The sequence below is a fragment of the Elephas maximus genome, chromosome 6 (assembly GCF_024166365.1).
Source record: "Elephas maximus indicus isolate mEleMax1 chromosome 6, mEleMax1 primary haplotype, whole genome shotgun sequence".
In the NCBI taxonomy this organism is placed as follows: domain Eukaryota; kingdom Metazoa; phylum Chordata; class Mammalia; order Proboscidea; family Elephantidae; genus Elephas; species Elephas maximus.
This window is the reverse complement of record NC_064824.1, coordinates 116014362-116040138: the sequence shown is the minus strand read 5'-3', so window position 1 is coordinate 116040138 and position 25777 is coordinate 116014362. Positions and strand designations below refer to the sequence as shown.

The window sequence follows — 25777 nt, the reverse complement described above, 5'->3', positions numbered from 1 at the left end:
TTTACTGTGGCCTGAGCATAAGGAAGGGCTTTTTAAGTGTCTTTCTCCTTCCCTTTCTCTCTTCCTTCCTTTCTTCCTTTTTCTGTTCCTCCTTTTCCTCTATACACACACACACACACACACACACACACACACACATCTATGCATATGCACTCGTGCACTCTCTTTCTCTCTTCTGCCTCTCCCTGCCCTGTCTTCCCTCTACACACATGTACTATGCTCTCTCTCTCTCTGTCTCCCTTTCGGTCCCTCTCTCTCTTCATCTCCCTCTCCCCGCCTCTCTCTTCCCCCTATACTATACATATTTGCATTTTCTCTTTCTGTGTGTCCTTTCTCCGTCTACCTCTTTTTTAGTTTTAAAGTTCACATCGAATAGACTGACGTTTTGGCTTTGCTCTCCGCCCCAGTTTACTTCTCTGAGAATGCTTTTGAGCACAACACCCTCAGGGACTACTCTGGGAGATGGAGCTTCTGCCTGTTGGAGTTTTATACTGGAGAGCCACACTATAAATTAAAAATCTCATGTCTGCTGAAAGAAGCTAACCAATGATGATGGGCCTCAGCTTCCTAAGGGGACAGAGTTGGGACATGATGGATACTTTTTTGCATAATAGTTAGATAATGAGATACCTAAAAAAGAGTGTGTGTGTATGTGTGCGTATGTGTGTGTGTGCAACTGAGAGAGAGAGAGAGACAGAGAATAGAATTTATGAGGCAACAGAATTAATTTGTTTGTGCCACAGGACTGTCTCTTTTCTTGCCTCTTATTCTTACTTGCCCTTGGAGGGTAAATGCTTAAAAAGGCTAGGTGATTCAAGAAGCTCAGAAGCCAAGAGAATTAGAAATGATATTCCTCCATTGTGGGGTTTTTGCTTGCCCAAAAGAAGTCTTACATTTACATTTTGAGTTGGAGCCTGCCCAGTAATTAATTGGGAAGCACCTCCCAAATCAGCTTTGAAAATTGACCTACAGAGATGGTATTAGAATGTGTCTACAAATTATTTGGTACCCCTCCCGTCAAAAGCTATAGCCTAATTCCCTTCCCCTTGAAGATGGGCCAGGCTTTGTGACTGCCATGACAAATAGAATGTGGCAGATATTTTGTTGCGAGGCTTCCAAGCCCGGGACATACCAAATGATTTGGCTTGCATCAGGCTATCTCTCTGGGGATGCTCACCCTTAGGACTTAGACACCACTTTATGAGGAAACCACATGGAGAGGCTACAGGTAGGGTTGTGGCCACAGCTCCATCTGATATCCCAGCTGACCACCAGCATACAGCTAGTTGTGCTATTGAACAAGATGATCCCCACCTTCAGGCCACCCCAGGTGATGCCAAGTGGAGCAGAGATGGAGCTGTCCCCACTGAGATCTGCTCAGATTTCAGATTCATGAGCAAAAGAAATGTTGGTGTTATTTTGAGCCACTTAGTTTTGGAGTGGTGTGTCACACATCAATAACTGAAACATTTGTACCCCTTCATTACCCCCCTTACCCTCCTATTTTCTGAAATCCTGACCCTTTCCTAAGACCTTCCTTCTTGAGCATTCCAGTTCTAAAATGGGATGAATCAATCCTGTGGAATAAATGCCGATACGGAAGCGAGTTTTTACCTGGTTCCATCAGTAACTAGCTCTGCATTTACACTGGCAGCCCTGGGAATCGGTTTCCTTAAATGTAAAATGATAGGACTGAGCTGGATAACACCTAAGGTTTCTTCCAGTACAGTTTGTATCTCTTTCCCTATTGGCTGGCTGTGGCACCAAGGGTGAGTTTGCTTTAGAGGAGTTCAACTGCAGATGACTGATGATGGCATAGCAGCACATATCCTTTCTTTCCAAGAATTATTGGCAATTTAACAGCAGCCTTCAGTGCCTTCCTCCGGTAGAATGCATAGTAGGGGCAACTCAGACACTGAAGAAGGCTTATGGAAGAAGACACGTTAGTGCTGAGAAATCTTTTGAATGACTTTATCCTGGATGTGAGGGGTTACCCCTGATTTGATTGCTGCCAGATGTCTAGAGGAAAACCTGGTAGTGTAATGGTAAAGTGCTGTGGCTGTTAACCAAGAGGTCAGGAGTTTGAATCCGCCACTCCTTGGAAACTCTATGGGGCAGTTCTACTCTGTCCTATAGGGATGCTATGAGTCAGAATCGACTCGATGGCCGTGAGTTTGGTTTGTTTTGGTTTGGTTTAGATATCTAGAAGTAAGCTTAGTCATTGACTCCCATCTTCATTAGAAGTGGCCTAAATGAATCAAAGGTTTCCCACCTATTCATGGGAGGCTGATGCTCCTGGAATCTCTGGGCCATGAATGATCCTATAAGGGCCTGGAAAGTAGATGATGTGCCTCCATTCAGATGTATCGTGGACCTCTGGACCGGACCCCGCCGCCCCAAATGCAGGGCTGGTTCCTGGTTCCATTCATAGTGGAGGGTCTTAGTTGTACTTTTCCCCTTCCTGTAGAAGAAGGAGCTAACTTGTTATAAAATGAGGAAATACCATGAGAAAAATTCACATCCAGAGAGTGGTTACTTCTTAGTTTCTCCTGAGAAAAAAACTGATTCAAAGAGAGGGAGAACAGGCCAAAGTATGTTAAGAGGCTGGAAAAATAATAAGAAGAGTTGGAACTCTTATAAAAAGCCCAAACCAACAGTGGTAATTCTGAAAAGTGTAGGATTTGATTACATAGCCTCGTAAAGGGTTTAGTCCCGAGCATGAACTGCTAACCACACCCTCTCCTCCTTACCTCGGTTTGCCCTGGCTCAGAGGGATCCACAGATGCTGACTGGGCACTTCTGCTCTGGCCTTGAATCCAGGGTCTCTCCCTCATGGCTAATGATGCTGAAGTCTCTAAGATCAGGCTAAAGATCTGGCATTTGAGGGCTAGAAAATTAATTTTTTAATTAATTTTTTCCGAGCCCTCAAATACCAGATCTTTAGCCTGATCTTAGAGATGTCCTTTTTTGAGCAGCCTGATCTCCAGGTTTTTCTTAACATTCATGATAAGAGTGTCCATTTCTTGCCAACTCCAGGCATATCTCACCTCCTCTGCGCAGCTTTCTCTGATGCATCAGCTGGCTGAGGTGTCTGAATTCTGCAAGTTCTTCCAGTGCTCCATTGCTCTCTCCTGTCTGTTCCCCATGGGTCATTTTTTAATTATCTAGATTTTAATAGAAAGAATAAGTAATGAATTAATGACAGATAGAAGAAATAAATGTCTATAGTTTAAAAAGGGAACAAAAGGAGAGATGTGTGTGTATGGATGTTCGCTGCCTCTGGGAGGGATGCTGAGTAGGGGCTGCGGCCATGAGTAGGAAAGATGCTGCTCCTTTTGAATTTTGAGCCATGGGATGTATTACCTAGTAGATTAATTAAAGCCCTAAAAAGTTATATAACGAGGTACCACTATTATTTGTGTGTGTGTATGTGTGTGTGAGTATATGCATGCACACGTGTGCATCCTGCCGGGGCTATTTATTCTGTGACAATAAAAATAGATACAAAGAGAGATACACAGTATGTGTGGGGGGGGCAGAGATTGAGGTTGGGGGAAAGTGAATAGTAAGAGTTCCCTTTTATACAAATGGTAGCATTACACTATTTAAGAATCTGCACCTTACTTTTTCACTAAACAATATATCTTGGAGATTATTTGTTATCAGAACATATATAGCTACCTCAGGCTTATAGTGGTTGCATTTTTCTTAATGTAGGAAAGTCACATTCTTTATTGAACTAGTCACTAATTCCTGGACTTTCAGGTTGTTTCCATACTCCAGTCACAGTAAATCACACAGGTAGTCAATCTGCTCTAGTCCTAGTCTGTAAACTTGCGGGGGTCAGATCTATGGATTTTTCTTGCTTTATGACTACCTCCCCCAAACTTGTAGACTCAGTAGGCATTTATGAGACCACTAGAGTGCCACTGGTAGTTGGTAAAGAGCTGAACTTCTTTATCCCAGATGCTAATTAACCAAAAAATCACAATTTACTATGCAGGCAAAATTTTACAACAAACACTAGGGTTCTTCCAAATAATCTGTTGAAATGGAATTTTAACAGAATTAAAAATTTGCTAAAAGAAAAATTCACCATCTGCAGATAGGGAAGAATTGCAATCCAGTCTTTCAGTAATCTACAAGCAACTGAAAAGAAATGCATCAGACAGCAAGGATTGAAAGGTGGTGGCAAACATACCCACTCTTACCCCTTTCTGTGCCTCAGCTCATGGAAATTTTTGCATGTTGAGCCTTGGCGCGTGGCTTAGGGATTTGGGTGAGTTTCCTGTGTGTGGTTGGGCAATTTCAGGTGGGGAAGATTAAAACTAGTTGAAATTAATTTTGGTTGCAAAACAACTTGCAAAGAGCACTTAGCTAGTACTCAAGTCATCTGCGCCACTCTGGGCCTCCCATGCCCAACATAGTCTTGAGAGAGTAAGATGAAACGTGCAGGGGCTGTTTGGGCAGCATGTAGTGCTGCTCAGTGTAGAGCAGTGAGGACAGGTATGGGGAGATGCACATCAGAGTTATCTGGGGGAGATTTCATATTATACTCTTCCCCATCCCTCCCTGATAGCCCCACTCTCCCTTTATTAAGAATCACCAGAATCCCCAACACAATGGGCCTCTTTTAATGATGGGAGGATACCTTATTCGTCAGGGACTTGGGGGCAGAAAAAAAAAAGACAATTATTTATTGTAGAAAATCAAGTAAATAGTGGCATTTTGGTTGTATTTACATTGCTAATTCAACTCCTTGGTTTTGGTGCTGCCCTTTCTCTGTGCCTTTGCTTTTGGTGTTCCCTCACCCTTAAATACCCTTTCCACTGCGCCCTGGTATGTCTTGTCTGAACTTCCCATGATCCCCCTTAATTCCTAAGAATAAACTCTGGGAACTCACGTAACCCCTGGGCCAAAGTCCCTTGAGAAGTTCTAGGCTGCAGGATTGAGATTCTGCCAAGCTCTGCTCCTCTGAATCTCTGGGGCCACCTTTCTAGGATCTCTTGGTGCCCCTGCCCCCAACTGCCAATCCACAGCCCGTGGCTAGGGTTCTTCCTTGTAATGGGAGTAGAATGGAGTGAAAGTTGTCATCTTGTCATTGGGATGCCTGAATGTTGATTGCTGCCTAAAGTTCTCCTGCTTCTTTGACTTCCATGACTTGTCTTCAGGTGGCAGACCATCTTGGTAGGATCATACCTACTTGGCTGAGCATCTTTGTGGTGTTTGTCTCCTCACAGAAAGCTTCCAGAATGTTCTGAGACTGACAGCTTCTGTGTCCAATCTGTTGTTTCCTTCCCGCTTCTGAGCTACTGCTATGCATACACTCTTTAAAACTGGTCCTCTGAGTCTGAGGATGTCCTCCTAGTCCTCCACCTGACCCCCACAACACTCACTTTCTGTCTGCTATGAAACGCTCTTCATTCTTTGAGATCCATGTCAAACGTTGCTTCCTCCATGAGATTTTTCTCATAACCGCTGCTGTTGAGTCGATTCCGACTTATAGTGACCCTGTAGGACAGAGTAGAACTGCCCCATATGGTTTCCAAGGAGTGCCTGGTGGATTCGAACTGCTGACCTTTTGGAAGTGGCGTAAATGAATCAAAGGTTTCCTACCTATTCATGGGAGGCTGATGTTCCTGGAATATCTGGGCCATGAATGACCTATGATGGCCTGGAAGGTAGATGATGTGCTTCCATTCAGATATATCATGGACCTCTGGACTCCCCCCCAGAGTGCAGGACCTGTTCCTGGTTCCATTTGTAGTGGAGGGTCTGAGTTGTATACTTTTCCCCTTCCTATAGAAGCAGGAGCTCTTAACCACTATGCCACCAGCATTTCCGTTTCTCTCTTGGAGGAGGAAATATATGCATAGAAATATATAAAAATGAGACGTAAAAGGAATTCTACTCACACTAGGCCCACTCCTCAGAGATAAATGTTTGTAGCTATTTCTCTTTTTAGAGCTTCTGCTGGTTATCTCCATAAATGTAAATAACATGCTTTAACCTCCTTGTTTTGTCAACTTTTCATAGTATCTATTCACACTATTAAAAATGGGAAATTTAACTCACTCCTAGTACCCCTTTATTAGGTATATTTATTGCTTTAAACAATATATGGAAACTTCTGTTTCTTTGTTGAAAAAATTTAGAAAGTGTCTTGATTTCTCTAGTGTTTAAGATGGATTTGTACCCAATCACTTTCCTCCACTTTTTTGCTGACCCCCACCTACCTGAAGTATTTGTCAAGTATGCCATCATATTGAAAATTGCAAGTTTATAGCATTTACATGCCATTTTGCAACCATAAAATGGTCTTTTTTTTTTTTTTTTACTTTTTCAATGGTTATATGAGTACTGAAAACTAATAAACAGTACTTGCAAAATATTATTTACTCCAGACCTGATAGTGTGTTTGGACCTACAGAGAAAGGGTAGAAGTTGTATGTTGCTACTTAGAAGAAAATGCTTTAAGGACCAAGATTGCATTGATGCTCCTTTTAGACTCCATTGATCACTTAAAATTATGCCACAAATGACGATAAAAGGGAGGAACAGAAGCGTCTTAGTCATCTAGTGCTGCCATAACAGAAATAACACAAGTAGATGGCTTTAACAAAGAGAAATTTATTTCCTCACAGTAAAGTAGGCTGAAAGTCTAAATTGAGGGCGTCAGCTCCAAGGAAAGGCTTTCTCTTTCTCTCAGCGCTGGAGGAAGGTCCTTGTCCTCAATCTTCCCCTAGTTGAGGAGCTTCTCAGGCGCAGGGACCCCGTGTCCAAAGGACGTGCTCTGCTTCTGGTGCTGCTTTCTTGATGGTATGAGGTGCCCAACTCTCTGCTTGCTTCCCTTTCCTTTTATCTCTTGAGAGATAAAAGGTGGTACAGGCCACACCCCAGGGAAACTCCCTTTACCTTGGATCAGGGAGGTGACGTGAGTAAGAGTGGTGTTACAATCCCACCCTAATCCTCTCAACATAAAATTACAATCACAAAATGGAGAACAACCACACAATACTGGGAATCATGGCCTAACCAAATTGATACACACATTTTTGGGGGACATAATTCAATCCATGACAAGAAGTATTCTGTATTATCTCTAAGATGGATAACTAGGGTAGAAGGAGTATATAGTATAGAAATATAACCAGCCCAAAGCCCACCTATATTTCTCCTTAAGAGATGGTGGGAAATGGAGTGGAGACAGAGGAAGTAGAGAAGGGAGGTGCTGAGCAGAAGGTGGGGGTGGCAAAGTCTTAAAGAACACAAAGTAATCTAGGTAAGTGTAATGGAGTTTGAAGGCAGGGAAGCATCTCCCCTATCTCCTCGAGGAGCTCAGTTGCAATGTACCAACCTGGGGGGTGACCACATCAAAGTAAAATTGATGGTGCCCCACAGTTTGAGAGAGGAAAAGCCTAGATTTTGTCTGCTCAGACTGCCCTGGGTCCCTGTGTGACATGAACAGGATGTGGGCATTCCTGCCTACAAGTAAGGAGGAGAAGTTGGCCAAGTGGCTGGATAAGGAGCTCACTGAGGGGAGTGGAAATGGATCACTATGGCATGGATAGCCTGGGCAGGAACCATAGAAGGTCCCAGCCAGATTTTAGTACTGTCCACAGTGGCAATGGACACTAAAGTAGGGCCAGGTCAACCAGAGAGGACTACTGTTCTGAAGCCAAACCAAAAGAGAGACTAGACCATGAGTTGGGGCAGCCAAGGCCCTCAATAGACAATGCCAGCAGATTTCTGGGTAAGAACAATTTTCCTACATGGTCCTTAGTTCAAAGAGTGTCTTAGTCATCTACTGCTGCTATAACAGAAACACCACAAGTAGATGGCTTTGACAAAGAGAAATTTATTCTTTCATGGTCCAGGAGGCTGGAAGTTTGAATTCAGGGTGCCAGCTCCCAGGAAATGCTTTTTCTCTCTGTCAGTTCTGGGGGAAGGTCCTTGTCATCACTCTTCCCCTGGTCTAGGAGCTTCTCAGTGCAGGGACCCCAGGTCCAAAAGATGAACTTCGCTCCTGGCACTTCTTTCTTGGTAGCATGAAGTCCCCTTCCTCTCTGCTCAATTCTCTGTTTTGTATCTCTAAAGAGATTGACTCAAGATACAACCTAATGCTGTAGATTGAGTCCGCCCCATTTAACGTAACTGCCTCTAATCCTGCCTCATTAGCATCATAGAAGTTAGGGTTTACAACACACAGGATAATCACATTAGATCACAAAATGGTGGACAGCAACATAATACTGGGAATCATGGCCTAGCCAAGTTGACACACACTTTGGAGGGACACAGTTCAGTCCATAACAAAGAGGAAATGAATCCCATCATTCTACAGCACTCCTCAACAAGGATGCGGGAGACACAAGGCCCTCTTCTCTTCCTACTGCTTTGAGAACTCAATAAGTCATCTTTATATGCCCAGAAAGCCATTTTGCGAAAGGAAAGGGTGGAAGATTAATAAAGTCTGAGAGTTGGAGCATTTTACCTGAAAGCACTGTTTAAATTACTACATTTGACTGGAATTACCCAACTGAAATAAATTTAGTTTTTCTTCTCCTAGCACATGTGGGCATCTGGGGAGGATCATGTCAGTAATAGAGACGTGAAGAAGCCACACTTTCTCTGCACATCTGGGTGTACTGTGAGTATTTGACCCCAAGAGGTCTGGGCTAATAGATATTGCCTTTTGTAACCACTCAGAGTGAAAATATCTGGCAAGCATTCTCTGGCCTGAGAAGATCTGTAATGTCCTATAACAAATTTGGGATTATTCACAGTCATGGGGGACAGGGAGAGGCTGGCTCATTGACACTTCTAACAATAATTCAAAAAATCTCATTTTTGCTGAGTGTTGACCACTGACCAAATTTTCCAGTTGCTCAGAGTTTGCCAGATGGACTGATTTGAACTGTATCTCTTTTTATTGCCTCTAGCAGTGGAGCAAAGAACCCACATTATAATTAAACATGATCTTAACTCCCTTTGGTTGCTGGGACTGGACATGGTGTGGGGGTTGACAATGGCTGTTGGGGGATGAGATGGGGTGGGTCTAAGGGTTTCTTTCAGGGTATTTGTGACCCTCCTCAGAGGTCCTTAAGTGGCTTCCCAATGTACCCAGAATAAAATTGAACTTTCTTATCCATGCTGGCCACTGCCTGACTTTCTGATCTCATTGTGGCTCAGTCTTCTGTTGCCCTCACTAGGCGACAGGTGCTGTTTTTTAAGTTGGCATAATTGTTTTTGTTTGTTTGTTTTACGTGTTGGTTGGTTTTCTTTTACAATTTTGTTATATGGTTCATAGAAAACACCAAGCTCTTTTCTGTTCTTTAAAGTCATTACTTTTTCTGTCTGTCTTCTTCTCAAACCTTCTTCACTGATTTCTTTCCCTAATTATCTCCTTGCCGTCCTCACTCTCAAGCTTAGTGTCTTCTCCACATTCTGTGACCCTTCTGATCTTCCATACCCTTCTGTGATCTTATGTGACTCTGTCTCCATTATTACCTTTAATAGCACCCCAGCTATTGACTTAAGTACTTATCACAAGTTGTGATAACTTCTTTATTTATTGGTTGGCTCCATTGTCTAAAGTATTAGCTCCGAAAAGTCAAGACCACGTCTGCCTTGCTCATCGTTGTTTCTCCAGCAGCTTGCACAGTGCTGGGTATGCACTTTGCTCTTGGCAAATAATTATCAAATGAATGAGTGGGGAGAATTGTTTAATGCCTCGAGCTCAGTACAGACACCTGGTAGCCAAAGGGAGGAAGAGGAAAAAATCATCCCATATGGTGTGGAAACTGGATAATATCCCTCCAGGAGACTGTGCCTTGGTTGGCTGTGGAAAGATGGATTAAGCGAGGAGCATGAACAAACTTCACAGTGTGGTGGAGGGGTTAAAACTGAGGAGAATAAAGAAAAGACAAATGAAGTCTGCTGAAAGCAAAACAGATGTTTCACCTCAAATCCACTTTGTTTCCACGAGGAAAAGAGGGGAGCGGGAGTGGTAGGGGGAGAAGATAATGATTATTTGCCTGGGCTTTGCTCCTTCCTGAGTTGCCTAGTCACTGGCGACCTGGGACTCTTGGCTCCCTCCTCCTCTTGACCCCTTTCTGCCTCACCAGATGTGTCATGGCCAAAGAATTTCTAGAAAAACCACTAGCGAGTGGCAGAGGGCAGGGGGCTGGAAAAGATCCCAAAAGCTGGCTTCTGGGAGGCTCTGAAGCCATTCTTGACCCCTAGAAGGCAAGTATGGCTCTCTTCTAGGCTCCAGAGGGGAGTGTCATACTAGGATGCTGGCATGTTGGGCCTGAGAACCTGTGGGACCCCTGAAAAATCAGGAACACATTCTAAGAGCTGGCCAGTAGTAACATGCCAGGGTACTGGCTGTGAAGAGAGAGAGAGCTCACTCTCTAACATCAGGTGGGTGGAAACCTCACCTGAGGCAGGAAGGCGTCAAAGATTCTGGCCTTTGGAATGATGGTTGATTCTTTGCAGGGAGGGAGGGACGTTACTGGGAATAACGCTAAAGTGCCACACAGATGCTTTCTGACACAGTTGCTCATATTCGCCATTCAAGAAATATTTATTAGGCACCTACTACATGCTAGGTCTTGTTATTATTGAGAATTCAAGAGTGAATGAATATCAGAAGAGAGATGCCAAGCCACATGAGGACTGCCCAGGAGCAGAAGCTCAAAGAGTCAAGGACCTTCCTCCAGAGCCGACAGAGAGAGAAAGTCTTCCTCTAGAGCTGGCACCCTGAATTCAGCCTTCTAGCCTCCTAACTGTGAGAAAATAAATTTCTGTTTGTTACAGCCAAAAAAAAAAAAAAAAAAAGGGTGAATGAATATCAAAGCCCCTGCCTTCCAGGAGCTTACATTCCAGTGAGCTAACAATTTATGTGGGCCATGGAATTCACATTCTGTGTCCTTATATTTTGAGGACATCCAAATGCTGAGAGTAAAGCTGTCCTATTGGGAAGCCTTTTAAAAATCATGATATCAGTGGCATTCAGCTGTTGGAGTGACAGAAGTGATGGGAGTTGAGATTCCAAGAGAGCAAAGCAGGAGGGGCATGAACAGGAGAAATATCCATTTAAGTCCACCATAACCTCCCCACAAAACCGACTCATAGCCACCCTACAGGACAGAGTAGAATTGCCCCGTAAGGTTTCCAAGGAGCAGCTGGTGGATTTGAACTGCCTACCTTTTGGTTAGTAGCCAGGCTCTTAACCACTGCACCGCGAGGTGCTAAAGAGCTTGCTGTTGCCAAATGAGACTGGTCGTTGGAGCACAGAAAGACCCCTGACAGGAAAGGAATAGCTCACTTGGTTTGTGTGGTGTCTCTGACAGACAGTGAGATAGATTCTTCTCGCTCCTCACTGTTGCTTCCAGACCATTTGTAATTTTGCCACCCCAACACAGTAACACCTCCTCCTCGAGGTGCAGCCGTTTAGTTCCACCGTCTTCCTTTCCTTTTCAGCGCCACCCTCTGTTGCCTGGTTACCCCTACATTCAGAGCAGACTGTTGTTTCTGAGTGTTCTTTTGTTATTTGTGGATTCTGTATTTGTCAATTTGCCAGTTTGCTAAAAATTATTTGTAATCCCTAAACCAATACTTGTGGCAATTCCAAGGCCATTTCAGAGTGGTCATGCACACAGCATTGAAAAATTTGAGTCGCCTTTCACTCACGTTCCCTGCTGAGCTCAAACAAGGTGAGGCCCTTCCTTCTTGTTTCAGCTCTCATAGGATAAACAAGTGTCCTTTTTGTGGTCCTTTTTGTGCTACATTTTTTATGCATTTTGTTGGTGATTTCACTGTTTAAAATGGCCCCCAAGAAAATGCTGAAGTGCTTTTTAATGTTCCTAAATATAAGAAGGCTGTGGTGTGTCTTACATGTATTAGAGAAGCCTTGTTGAGGCATGAGTTATAGTGCCATTGGCCATGAGTTCAGTGTTAGCGAATCAACAAATATATATTAAATAAGGTGTCTTTAAACAGAAGTGCATGTAAACCAAGGTTATGTACTGATAGGTTGATAGAAATGTTCCAGCCAGAGATTGCAAGAACCTAACCCTGCATTTCCCCTAGGAACAATGGTTCAGTATTCACTAATTTGGTGTTCGTGGCAACTTTATAGAACATAATTTTTTTTTTTTTTTTTATAGAACATAGCTATGACAAATAAAGAGAACTGACTGTACCACTTTCTATCTCTTCTCTATAAATGTTTTGGATGTGATTTGTTGGGTAATACAGAAAGGGGGTGGGCGGGATCACTTAAGAGTTTGTGTTCCCTAGGGGGTACTGAGAAAGGTTCAAAGCCCAGTGAAAAACCCATTGCCATAGAGTTGATTCCGACTCATCTCGACCCTACAGGACAGAGTAGAAATGCCTCATAAGGTTTCCAAGGCTGTAATCTTTACAGAAGCAGACCGCCATATCTTTCTCCCACAGAGCATCTGGTGGGTTCAAACCACTGATCGAGTCTCGGTTAGCAGCCAAGTGCTTAACCACTGTACCACCAGGGCTCCTTAAAAGCCCAGTGAGTAATCATTATTTCCATCTTTGTCTTCGCTGCACTTCAGCATCCCTGCCTCATGGCCACACTCAGGGTTTTGTCATATCCTGGAACTATTCTGATTTTGTAACCACTTTATCCCCTCAGTGCCCACAATTTGCCTTCCTTAGCTTTCACTCCCCTGCTTGGTCTTTCTTCTAATCCCATCATGTTTCTTTTTTTCCCCCAGGTAAATTATTTGATAACCAGTCACCCCTCACGCGGCTTTACTTCTTTCCTACTCAGCAAAGACCCCATGTTATTGTAATTCAGTTTATTGTTATAGACGAAAAACAAACTCAGCTGCTAACCAAAAGATCAGGAGTTCAAATCTACCAACCTCTCCTTGGAAGCCCTATGGGGCAGTTCTACTGTGTCCTGTAGGGTCACTGTGAATCAGAATCAACTTGACGGCAACAGGTTTTTTGGAACTCTGATGGTGCAGTGGTTAAAAGCTCTGCTGCTAACCGAAAGGTCAGCAGTTTGAACCTGCCAGCCGCTCCTTGGAAATCATATGAAGCAATTCTACTCTATTGAGTTCCTATTAGTCGGAAATGACTCAACAGCAAGGGGTTATTGTTAGTTAAATTCTCTGTTACTTGCAGCCAAATACTTGCCTAGCTAATGTACCTGATCTCAAAATGACTTTTGATGTTGCTATGAAGTAGCTCATAAGAGGCAGCATGTATCTCCTATAATTATAGACATTCCACATTTCATGAGACTGCCAGGGCTGGAAAGCCCTTAGAAATCAATATCTGATTCTGATTTTACAGACAGGGAAACCAAAACCCAGAGGGGGAGAGCAACATGGAGAGTTGGTGGTACAGCCAGACATGGAACATAGGAATCTTGGAAATTAGTCCAGATACCTTTCTATCTCTTTGACTTAATCTTCTAAAATAATAGCAAGATTGAGGATATGAAGCGAATCCTTGCTCACTTGGTTGCTGTGGCCATTGTGGACACACACTGAGCATAGCTGTGTGCCTTGAGGCTCAGACCATCTTGTAGAAAGACAGACACTGAAAGCCTCAGCAACCATTACCACCCTGGTGAGTGGGGAGGCCCCAGGCATTGCTCACCGTGCTTTTCTCTCAGCTCCTCTAAATTGCTTTCCTGGAGACAGATTGGGGCTCCCCTCAGCGCCTTAGAAATTGTTCTTGAGAGCAACATTCAGGCATGAACTCAGTAGCCACACTGTCTTACAGCTCCAAGAACACGATCTAATTAAATATGAAGTTGCACACGTCGGAGACATGCTGCTTACCGGCTGCCCATTTCTCTTTATCTTTCTCTCTTAATCTTGACTTCTGTTAAATTCCATTTAAAGGTTCAATATTTTACGTTTCTCTCCTCCACGTCAATGTGTATGTGTGACATCTTAGCCACAGCCCTTACTCTTTGAACACTGAACACTTGGCAGTGTCTGACACCTTATTAATTTGCTTTTTTAAAAACCCACCACCAGGTTTGATCTTTGAACATGCTGTACCTTCTGCCTGGAAGACTCTGCCTCAGGCTCTTCCTTAGTCTGTTCCTCATTATCCCAGTTCCTATGCAAATGTAAAAACCTTAACCGGTTGCCATTGAGTCAGTTCTGACTCACGGCGACCCTATGTGTCATGGTAGAATTGTGCTCCATAGGATTTTCAGTGGCTGATTTTTAGGAAGGAGATCACCACGCCTTTCTCCCAGGGTGCCTCCAACCTCCAACCTTTTGTTAGCAACTGAATGTGTTAACTCTTTGCATCATCCAGGGATCCTGTCAACTCCTTAGAGAGGCCTTTGCTCACATGGGCTGCTCGTCATTCCCTAGCCTGTTACTTCCTTCCCTGCTCTGCCTAGACGTTTTATTTTCTTTACTATATTTCAGGCCATATTAAATGATCTTATTTATATGTTTCCTTGTTAGTTTCCATTTTTTTTTTTTTATTAGGATATAAGCAGGAACATCCATTCTGTGCTTCCCAACACCAAAAATTGTGATTGGCTTGAAATCCCAACTCAAACCAAACCCATTGCTGTCGAGTCTATTCTGACTCATAGCGACCCATAGAGCTTCCAAGGAGTGCCTGGTGGATTCCAACTACCGACCTTTTGATTAGCAGTCATAGATAGCACTTCACCACTACGCCATCAGGGTTTCCTTCAACTAGGTGTTCAAAAATCATTTGTTGAACTAAAGTGAACTGAAGAAACTTTTGAAATGAGCTTTCTATAACATGGGTTTTCTGTGCTGTGAGTATAACCAAAACCAACCAAACCCATTGCCGTCGAGTCAATTTTGACTCATAGTGACCCTATAGGACAGCGTAGAACTGGCCCATAGGGTTTCCAAGGAGTGGCTGGTGGATTTGAACTGCCGACCTTTTGGTTAGCAGCCGAGCTCTTAACCACTGCGCTGTGGGTACAGAGTAGCCATAAAACACCAAGGACAAGCCCCCATGCTGGCTGTCTGCCTTAGGAGCAAGTACAATGAAGGACACTCATGCAGTGACTTTCCTTTACTGCTGGTCTTCCCAGAGTTCTTTCTCTAAGACTTGATGTAACAGTGAATAATCCACAGACTTTAAACCAAGCCCCTTTATATCCATCCCAACCTTAAGAGTGGCTTTTTCATTGTTTTTCTAGTATGGGGGATGGGCACTCTCTTAAAGACTTGATTAGGAGGTACATGCCCCTACTTGCTGACGGCTAATCCCACCTTAGCCTGATTTCTGAGCTCTTCTGAGAAAGCGTTTCTCCTCGTCTTGATCTCCCTGTACTAGAAACCCCTGGCATTAGCCAAGTCCTATGGTTCTCCTGGAGAGACTAAAGAGACCTCAGCTTCTTACACGCCTCCACCGATGTTCGGATGGTTTTTCAACATGGCTTCCAGCCTCTTGTATTAAAGCCTATCTCCTCAGTTTGAGCTTCAAGGGCTTCTTGCTGTATCCCCGTTCCCGCCATCTCAGTCTCCCAGCCCAATTTCCCTATGTGCCCATTTCCCATTATTTGCAGGCTCTCCTAAAATACTCCCTGGTCCTTGTCTGTGTGCTCTGTTGTTACTAGTTGATATTGAATTGGCTCTGACTCATGGCGACCTCATGTAGAACAGAATAAAATGTTGCCAGGTCTTAACGCCATTTTCACTGTCGTTGGTATGCTTGAGTCCATTGTTGTGGCCACTGTGCATTTTGACTGCCCTCCAACCTAGGGTGCTCATCTTCCAGCACTACATTGGACGATATTCTGTTAGCTAATTTTTGGAAGTAGATCATAGGCCTCTCTTCCTAGTCTGTCTTAGTCTGAAAGCTCTGATGAAATCTGCCCACCATGGGTGACCCTGCTGATATTTGAAATACTGGTAGCATAGCTTCCAGCATCATAGCAACACACAAGGCACCACAGTATAATGAACAGACAGACCGGTGGTGGCTGCATGCCCTAGCCTCCATGAATTCCATTACGTGCCCATCACCACCTGCAAAGAACTACACCTGTCTGTTCTTAGTCCAGCTGTCCCCCTTCATTCACGCATCCTTGTTCAAAACCTCCTTCCTTTGGGAGGGCTTTCCTGACTCACTGTCCTGAATTGCCTGACTAATTCCAGCCACCCCTCCAATGTGTCTGTCTGCACAGACACCTCAATAGTGTCCAAATGTGGGTAGGTATCATATTTTGGGTCCCCATTTAACCTTCATGTTTGGTGGAATTTTCTACTAGGTAAGAAATTCATTTTTCTGGGTCTGGGAGGGCAACCTGTCTCTATATATATCTTTACTAACCCTCTTTGTCTTTAGTGGCCAGAGTACAAATAGGAGGAACATGAATGAGTAATCATCATGACTGCAGGTTTATTCCTCCTTGTCACTCTTGCCACCCCTAAGCCTGCTCACCCTCTCCATAGCCAGTGGCTGGCAAGCTGTGACTCAGAGAAATGATCTTGAGTCAATCAGAAACTTCTTTTTAAGGCAGCTCAGCACAGCTTGGCAGAAGCAAGAAAAAGGGAGAAAAGCCTGTGCCCTCAAGGGTCTTACAGTTTAACAGGGCGGGGAATCATCAAGGCAGAAAGGAAAACACACAAGGCTAAAGGAAATGGCTTGACAACCCAGAATCTTGGCTTCCGGGTTTTTGTTTCACCTACCATTGACTCTCCTGGCAACTGTCTAGGAATATTTCAGAGTCCCTTGGGTAGAGCCCGCAAATGAATCAAATGTCCCTTTCCATAGACCCACTGGGCTGTCTGAGAGCTGCAAAGGTCATTCTGTCCATTCCCTTGCCTCTAGGCCAGACCACATCAATTCAGGCTGCCCAGTCAGGGGTATCTTCTGTTTCCAAACTTCACCGGAGACTGATCCTACCCAGTTCTTTCTGTCTGCTCTTCCTGTCCTGGTGGTTTGGAGCCTTGGCAGTGAATGGCTGAGACGGCTGCATTCCTTGGACAGCCTCTTTGCCCTGCATATTTGTCAAGTGCTCCTGGGGAGGGAAAGTAAGGGGATCTAGAGGCAAAGGCCTGTATGGGTCTGCCGAGCACACTCAGCTTTTCCATTGGGCCTTTCAGCTGCATCTGTCTGTGCTCCAAGGTGGGGAGGTGGTTCCCATTTACAAAGAGATGAATACTGGTGTTTGACTTATTGCTGTATCAGGGCCCAGAAGCTCTGGCAGAGAATACATCTCTTTAATTTGGAAAAAAAGACTTTGAATTCCTCCTGCCTGCTCAGTCTTCAGCACCTTTTCCTTGCCCATCCTACTTTTCATTTCTCGCCTCCCTCACATGTCAGAGCAACGAAGGAGCAACATGGGCTTGCTGTTGCAAGGACAGAACTCATGGATGCTTGTCTGCTTGGGGTTCTGCAGTTCTGCTATCAGCTGATACTTCCCAGTACTGCAAATAGAGGCTCCAAGAGAAAATGGCCTGGATGAAGAGATCACACCAAAGGAACAGAGTGTTAATCAAAGGCCAAGATGTATGCAATTTTTAAACAGATACCTCTGTCATGTTTTCTATGTGTCTTTGCTGTGGAAAATTACATTCCTTTCAGATCACTTCAGCTTTTCCTATTCTGTAGGCTGATTTTTTTAGAGTTAAGAGCCCTGGTAGTGTGGTGGTTAAGTGTTTGGCTGCTAACCAAAAGGTTGGCAGTTTGAACTCACCAGCTGCTACATGGGAGAAAGATGTGGCAGTCTGCTTCCATAAAGATTACAGCCTTAGAAACCGCATGGGGGAGGTCTGCTCTTCCTGTAGGGCCGCTATGGGTCAGAATTGACTTGACAGCAACAGGTCTGGTGTTGGGTTTAAACAGCCGCTGATGGCAGAACAAGGAGTAATGTCCATCACACATGCTGTACCTCCTGTTGGGACATGTTTTCTACCTTCACTTCTCCGCCACACCTCTGGCCATTGCTAGCCTTACACCCCTGTAGCCTTCATCTTACATGGTGCCCCTTATCTGCCTGGGTTAGCTGCCCCTCCTATGTGCTGCCATTGCAGTCCCATAAGAAGAGCTGGGAGAAAGTGGTCACACAGAAACCAAAAGGGGAGGAGGTTTTGGGGAAAAAGTTCATCAGCCATGTTAGTAGGGATTAAAAAGTTTGGGTTGAATTTCATAATTCAGCAGGAAATCAGTAACTTTATGAGAGGAATTTCAGCAGATTGTAAAGACAGAAATTGGGATACAGAGGGTTGAGGAATGAATAAGAATGAAATGCAGACAGAGGATTTAGACAACTCCTTCATAATCGACTCGACGGCACTGGGTTTTTTTCATTAATGAAGTATGGGTGGAAAAAGAAAACAAAAAGGCAGTAGCTAGAGAGGGGGAATTGGGAAAGGAAGATATGATTTATTTATGTATTTTTAGGATGGAAGTAACCTGAGAAATGTATAAACCCATTGCCATCAAGTCGACTTCAACTCATCATGACCCTATAGGACAGAGTTGAACTGTCCCCTAGGTTCCCAAGGAGCGGTTGGTGGATTCAAACTGCCGACCTTTCGGTTAGCAGCTGAGCTCTTAACTGCTGCACCACCAGGGCTCCCATAGCATAGCCTTGGGTTATTGTGGATGTTCTCTATTTAACTCATCCAGATCTACTCTTTACCCTGAGAGGGTAAAGATGCTCTGTGCCCTGAGAGGGTGACCTTTTGACTGTGTAAAGAGGTCCCTTGCAATCTGGCTTCCAGTTGGGTTTAGCCTATGGAAGCCCCAGCAGGAGTTTGGAGGACAGGGAAAGAATAAATTTGGGGTATTTACTCCCTTGTTTCTCTCCTTGCCAAGTTGAAATTTAGCAGCATGCCATGTTCTTCTATCAAAGGCGGAGCTCTTATCAAGCAGCTGTTTCCTATAACCACAGTTATAGGTCTCTCCTAGCTCTGTTAATTGCTTCTTTCTCCTGTTTCTTCCTAGCTCTGTTAATTGCTTCTTTCTCCTGTTTCTTCAGGCCTGGGAGTGACAGATTCCTGCTGTTCTTGGGAGATTCACCAGTCCTTTTTGATTTCCCTTATCCCTGACCACACCCTTATAAATAGTCCCTTTGTTAAACTCTCCTCAATCATCTTGTCTGAATACTCCATATGTTTCTTATTGGGGACCTGGACTGGTACATAGAATAAAAGAACACAGTTGTTTACTGATATCAGTAACAGAGAGAGAGAGGCATTGTCAGTGGTGTAATAAAGAGATGATTGTGGTCATTCAAAGGATGGTTGATTAGTAAGAGTTTATGGCTTGAGAATTGGGATGGGTAGAGTAGCTTTGTACTTAGAAGATTAGACCCCTTCAGCTCAACAGTTTCCCCTTACTGCTCACTGGGGGTGACACCAGCTAAGCATGCAGTTCAACTCCACACTATATACTAAATACCTACTAGGTACCAGGCAGGATCCTAAACCCTAGGGATACAAAAAAAGAATGAGACTCATTCTTTGTTGTTAAAATTGCTCATAGTCTAGTGTAGGAAATAGGCACATATTAACAAGTCACTTCGATGTAGCATGGTAAATGCTTTGAGAGTCATTAGTTCCTACAACTATGTGTACTTTTCGACTTCTCTGGTTCTCATGTTTTCTTACTTTTTTAGTTCATACTGGTATTGATGTCTTCTATGTGTTACAATATTGGGGTCAGAGAGATCAACAAGACAAGAATTTTGCCTTTGAATAATTTTGAATCTATCAGGACAGGCATATGCATACCCATCCATTATACTAGGATGACATAAGTGCTATGGATAAAATAATTTGTGAGCACAAAGAGGAAACAAAGGATTTTTCCTGATGAGTCTAAATTCTCATGCTTGGGTAGGTTGATTTGAGGTGGACAGAGATGTGAAAAAAAGGGGGGGGGCTTTTTAAAGATGCTGGTTTCATCAGAAGGCTCAGGGAATGTGGAGACTATATAGAGAATACATTAGAAAAGCGGTGACAACAGAGCTTGAAAAACAATAGAAATGAGAAATTGTAGTCAGAATAGTGTTGTCAGTTCATATCTTAAGGCCTTCACTCTGCTCTGACACCTCACAATGATCAATAAAACACCAGATACGTAGATGTGGCTGCATCCCAGCCCCCCCGCCCCCACCATAGGACAAAAAGCGGGAAGAGGCAGGTACGTATTCAGTTCAGCTAGGGTAATAATGGGTATAAAAGTGCCTCACCCCTGCATTTGCTATCAAGTCATGAAGAAGCCAGGGACAAATGCTGCAACTGGGTCTATGGTTTAAGGTTGGAGGTTTGAGTCTACCAGAGGTGCCTGGGAAGAAAGGCCTGGCAATCTACTGTCAAAAAATAAGTCATTGAAAATCCTATGGAGAACAGTTCTACTGTGACACACATGGGGCCACCATGAGTCAGAATCAACTCTATGGCAACTCATTTTATTTTGTTTGCGTGTCTAAGGAAGCAGAAGAACGTGGAACACAGCCCCTGAGCCAAGACCTGGGTCAAGACACCTGCTGCTGTGGAGATTAAATGCAAAATACCCCTAATGTCACATCAAGATGGTAATTGCAAACTGCACATATAAAATCTGGCACTCAAGTGGACTCACACAGGTGTGAAATACTTTTGAAACACTTGCGAAAAATTAGCAGTAAGACAGGCGCCTAACAAAATAATAGGAAGATGAATTCACCACAGGAGAAATTACTATAATAGGACAGTCTACAAATGTTTTGAAAGTAAGTCTGTTTAGGATTGTCAAAAAGATAAAAGAATAATAATAGCCATTGTAAATAATTAAAGAATAAAATAAGAATGATGTAACAAAACACGCAAAAATTAAACATGCATAAGAGAATATTTAAAGTAACAATAATGTAATGTGGTACTAAAAAAGCTAGCTGTTGGAAAAATTACTTGATAAATGGAATAAATTATAAACTAGATACAGTCAAAACGAGAGGGTGCAAATGAAAAAATAGAACTCAGGAATGTAAACAGAATACAGCCAGAAAGAGAAGTTATATATACATACGCACATACATATACAAACATATGATGGGCAGTTAGGAGGCATGGAAAATGGATTGAGAGGTTCCAACATACATCTGATTAGGAGTTCCAGGGGAAAAAAAAAAAAAGAATTATGTAAGTTTCTAGAATTGAAGTCATGAATCCTTAAGTTGAAAGTTCACATAAAGTACAAGCATAACAAATAAAAATAAACCCACATCTGTTCACGCTGTAGTAAAACTGTAAGCATAAATGATTATATATACATATAAAGTTATCACAATGAAAATATCTTACCTACAAAGGAATAATATTAAGATTGACAAAAGACTTATCTTTAGTCATGTTAGGCCCCGAAATACCGATGAGTTAATATCTTCAAAGCACTGAGGAAAAAAAAGGAGTCAACCTAGAATTTCATATCCAGCTAAATTATGATTAAGTGGTGAGAGCAACACAAGGGCATACTCAACTACATAAAGACTAAGGACATTTACCATCCAAACCCTTGCATATGGTTCAAAAAGGAGAAAAGTGAAATTGGAGGGAACAAGTGGAAAGCAAGACATAAACAGTTGTAAAATATTTCAGCAAAGTGAATTAACTATTGACTATATTAAAATTTTTTTTGTGTTAAAAGAGATGGGGCTAAAAGTCTAGATAGCACAGAAAAAAAGATTAAAAAAAAAGTACATCCCACCACAGATATTTTTTAAAATGTTAATATTCTGTCATATATGTTTCAGGTCTTTTAAAAAATAAATATATAAAACATTAAAAATACAGTTGAAGTCCCCTTGCCACCTTTCCTGCTCCTCTATGGTAGCCACTCTCTTACAGGTATGCATCCCACCTACACATGTTTTATACTTTTATTATATTTTTATACAAAAATATTTATGGTTGTTTTGTGTGTTTTGCAACTTTAAAGATAGACAAGAACTGACCGTGTGTAGATTCTGCAGCTTGCTTTTTCTTACGTCAATGTTTATCTTCACTTATTTTGTGTCTGCTCTTTTTATGCTCCCTTTTTTTTAAGCTCCTTATTTTTTCTCCTTCCTTCCATGCATTCTATTGGATTGATAGAGTTTTAGTCATTCTCCTCACCACCACCAATCCTGCCATTCCCCCACTTTCCTTTAGAAACAAAATTGTATTTCTACTATTTTAATGGCTACTCATATAGTTTTAATGTCCATACTTATACATAATTTTTTGCTCAGTTCTAAATGTATCTATGATCTCTACCAGTCTCTCAAATAAGACAAGGATCTTAGTATGTTTTTCTTAAATATTTGAAATATTTTATGCTTTTTAAAGACAAAAAGTGAAAAGCAGACCTCTTTAAAGTATGAAAAAGCAAAGATGTCACCTTGAAGACTACGGTGGGCATGACCCAAGCCATGGTGTTGTCAGTCACCTCATATGAATGGGAAAGTTGGACAACGAATAAGGACGACTGAAGAAGAATTGACGCCTTTGAATTGTGGAGTTGAAGAATATTGAATATACCATGGACTGCCAAAAGAATGAACAAATCTGTCTTGGAAGAAGTACAGCCAGAATGCTCCTTAGAAACTAGGAAGGTGAGACTATGTCTCATATATTTTTGACATGTTATCAGGAGGGATCAGCCTCTGGAGAAGGACATTGTGCTTGGTAAAGTAAAGGGTCAACAAAAAAGAGGAAGACCCTCAACGAGATGGACTGACACAGTGGCTGCAACAGTGGGCTCAAGCATAACAAGGTTGTGAGGATGGCACAGGACTGGGCAGTGTTTCGTTCTGTTACACATAGGGGTCGCTATGAGTCAGAATCGACTTGACGGCACCTAACAACAACAATAAACCTCCATATGCCGTCTTGGAGAGGAGCAGAGGAAGGAGACCATCAAAATGGCTCAGCATCTCTCTGGGATAAATGTTATTCAAACTAGAAGAAACAGAGTTCACCTTAAGTGGCAAGGTTAAATTTTCCCACTAGCCAGTGGGGATCATGAATATTAGCTCGGTTGCAGAAAAATATTTAAAAGCTACATAAGCCACATGTTCTTTGTATATCTGAATACAGTGTGATTACATTGGTGGCCATAATACATGCTTTGTTTTGTCCTCTGTCATAAGAATCAAGGGAAGCACACAGAGCGAAGATTTTTCTAGGGCTGTTTATATAGGAGTTTAAATTCTCCACGTTCATTTCAGTACCTCTTTAAATCCTGAATTCATATGAACATTAATAGTTTGTTGTGTTTTGTTTGGAGTCCCTGGGTAGTGCAAACAATTAACATGCTAACCAAAAAGTTGGAGGTTCGAGCCCACACAGAGGCACCTCATAAGAAAGGCCTGGTGATCTACGTCCAAAAAATCAGCAACTGAAAACTCTATGGAGCACAATTCTACTCTGAGTCAGCATCAACTCAATGGCAACTGGTTTTGTTTTAACTCAGTGTTGTGGCTTGAGAGGCTGTAGTGGAAGGTATAGAACTTAAGTTTGGAATAAAATATGTGGTAAATAACAAAGATAGATTTAGAAAGTTTTGTTTCTATGTGTAAATGCACATACATATCCACGTGCAGAAATACATAAATGAACCAGATATGTTCTCTGACACCAAGCCACTGGGCATTACCTGGACTATACAGGATCAGCATCTTGAAGACTAAGATGCGCTTAACCCAAGCCATGGTATTTTCAATTGCATCATATGCATGTGAAAGCTGGACAATGAATAAGGAAGACCGAAGAAGAATTGACACTTTTGGATTGTGGTGTTGGCGAAGAATATTGAGTATACGACGGACTGCCAAAAGAACGAACAAATCTGTCTTAGAAGAAGTACAGCCAGAATGCTTCTTAGAAGCAAGGACGGCAAGACTGCGTCTTACATACTTTGGACATGTTGTCAGGAAGGCCCAGTCCCTGGAGAAGGACATCATGCTTGGTAAAGTACAGGGTCAGTGGAAAAGAGGAAGACCCTCAACGAGGTGGACTGACACAGTGGCGACAACAATGGGCTCAAGCATGACAACGATTGTAAGGACGGCGCAGGACTGGGCAGTGTTTTTCATTCTGTCGTGCGTGGGATCACTCTGAGTCGGACTTGGTGACACCTAACAACAACAACATACAGGATCAGCAAGAGACTGAGTCCACACATTAAACAGTAAACTAGTTCAGCACTGTCCTCCCTGGCTCATAGTATAACCCCGTAATTCTTAGTTGAAATGAAATATAAAATAGGACCTATGAGAAGCAAGGTCTCCTTCATTTGCCTGGTCCTGTGGGCTGTCTCTTGCAGTGGCAGCAAGCTTGTCCATTATGGGATGTGCTTTGCAAACTGTCAGGCAGTTCTGCCAGTGGTGGGGCACCAGGGCAATGCTGGAGTCACCTTGGGTAGAGTTGGTACAAAAGCACACCATCTACGTTATCCCCTGCACTGACCTGAGCAGCGAGAGCTCCAGGCTGTTCCTGTGGGCACCTTTCCGAGATCCCTCTAACCCATCGCTGTCCTAAGCTGAACTCTAGTCAGCTCCATCCCCAGTGCTTTCCTGCTCCCTGCAGGGTGAGCCCACCCCTTGCTGGCTCTGCCTTCTCTGCCTTATTTGGTTTAAATTACTTCTTTGAACTTTGGTCTCATTATTTTTGGACCATCCTTTGGTCTGGAAGATTTTGTTTCCACGGGTTCCTTCTGTTCTCCTTCCTTTTCACTCTCTTGGATGCGTTTCCCAAGACCTCTTTTTACAGTTTCTTTTGGGTGATTTTTATTACCTCCATGCATCTTAATCTGAGCAGTGAGAGCTCCAGGAGCATTGTCATCTTCCCCTGGAATCCTGCTTGTCTGGCTGTTACCAAAGCTCCTCAGTTTCAAGGGCTGTGGGGACTCTGCTTCCCCAGAGCTCATTATCACCCATTTCATGGAATGGCCTTTTCTATTTGGATATGAGAAACCAAGCTCCCTGTCATCATGGACTGCTATAACCCACTCCCTAGTCTCAGGGGCAGAACCATAGATCTGGACCTTGCCCCTTAATGCTCAAAGCTAAAGGTCCCATAGCACTATTTCACTGTCCCCTGATAGCAGTAGTTTGATTTGGTAGTTGAATTGGTTGGGATGTTTTGAGCTGCAAGTAACAGAAAACTATACATCTCAACTGGCCTGAACAATTAAGAAAACATATTTTCTTCTATAAAGTCTATGGATAGGGAAACTCCAGGACTGATTCTTTCAGAGCTTGATGATATCAACAAGACCCAGGTTCTTTCTGTCTTTCTGCTCTACCACCCTCAGTGTGTGGGCTTATCCTCAATCTAGCTGACCTACTGGTTATAAGGTGGTTATCTTGGTCTTACCCAGGCACCACAGTGTCAAACAAAAAAAGAAGGCCCATCTGTGAAGGTTAAGATTGCGTGTCAACTTGGCTGGGCCATGATTCTTAGTGTTTTGGAAGTCATGTGATGTTGTGGTCACTTCCCTGTTGAGATTTGATATGTGATCACTCCCATGATGGGATCTGCTGTGAGTGGCCAATCTGTTGAAGGGGCACTTACTTGGGGGTGTGGCCTGCATCGAGTGTGAGTGGATGTTCTGACAGGGCTCGGGGGCTTTTGCTCATTTTGGATCTCACAACTGGCCCCTGTTCATCTGACCTCCGGTTCTTGGAACTTGAGCTAGCAGCTTACCTGTGGTCTTGCCTGCCTGTCTCAGGATTCGTTGATCTTCACAACCTGCTGATCTTGGGTTCGTCAGCCCCTGTGGCTATGTGAGTCAGGAGAAG

At 43.1% G+C, this 25777-nt stretch overlaps 1 long non-coding RNA gene across 2 annotated transcripts in view; it reads left to right on the top strand.

The window, feature by feature from the left end:
- Positions 1-25777, top strand: part of LOC126078079 (uncharacterized) — a 470413-nt gene that overhangs the window by 28386 nt on the left and 416250 nt on the right. For both annotated transcript variants that reach the window (XR_007517957.1, XR_007517956.1), the window contains one exon: positions 8570-8650. This is a non-coding gene — a long non-coding RNA (uncharacterized LOC126078079). The remainder of the gene's footprint in view (positions 1-8569; positions 8651-25777) is intronic.